This window comes from Malurus melanocephalus, unplaced genomic scaffold, assembly GCF_030028575.1.
Source record: "Malurus melanocephalus ecotype Western Australia unplaced genomic scaffold, MMel_1.1 scaffold_1064, whole genome shotgun sequence".
In the NCBI taxonomy this organism is placed as follows: Eukaryota; Metazoa; Chordata; class Aves; order Passeriformes; family Maluridae; genus Malurus; species Malurus melanocephalus.
In genome coordinates this window covers 18,919-19,275 of record NW_026624296.1, presented here as the reverse complement: position 1 = coordinate 19,275, position 357 = coordinate 18,919, and the positions used below count along the sequence as shown (strand labels likewise).

The 357-nt window shown below is 50.4% G+C and overlaps 1 protein-coding gene across 1 annotated transcript in view; it reads left to right on the top strand.

Annotated features, from left to right (window-relative positions):
• Nucleotides 1-357, top strand: part of RAP1A (RAP1A, member of RAS oncogene family) — a 9,599-nt gene that overhangs the window by 4,303 nt on the left and 4,939 nt on the right. The gene's annotated exons all lie outside the window — the stretch shown is intronic.

Genomic DNA, 357 nt, shown 5'->3' with positions numbered 1-357 from the left:
GCTGGGGGGATTGGTGCTGAGCTCATTGTTTGGGACAGCCCGGCCTGCCTCCTAATGTAAACACCCTGCAAAGTGTTTATCACCAGCTTTGTCATTTGCCTTATTTGTCAGGGAATCTCGAGGAGAACGAGAAGTTTTCTGGKGCTGCGTAGTGAGTTGAGGGAGTTGCAAGATTTCCATAAAAAGGCAGAGTCTGTGCTGGGTGAGCAGAGCTCTGTCTTGGCAGCCGTACACTGAGCCTGACCTTTTCCAGAGAGAAAACACTGACCTAAATCCCTCCCTGCTGGGGGTGGAGGGGASAAGGAAACCTCTCCACTTGCATCTTGCTGATCTCATTTTCTTGTCCCATATTCACTG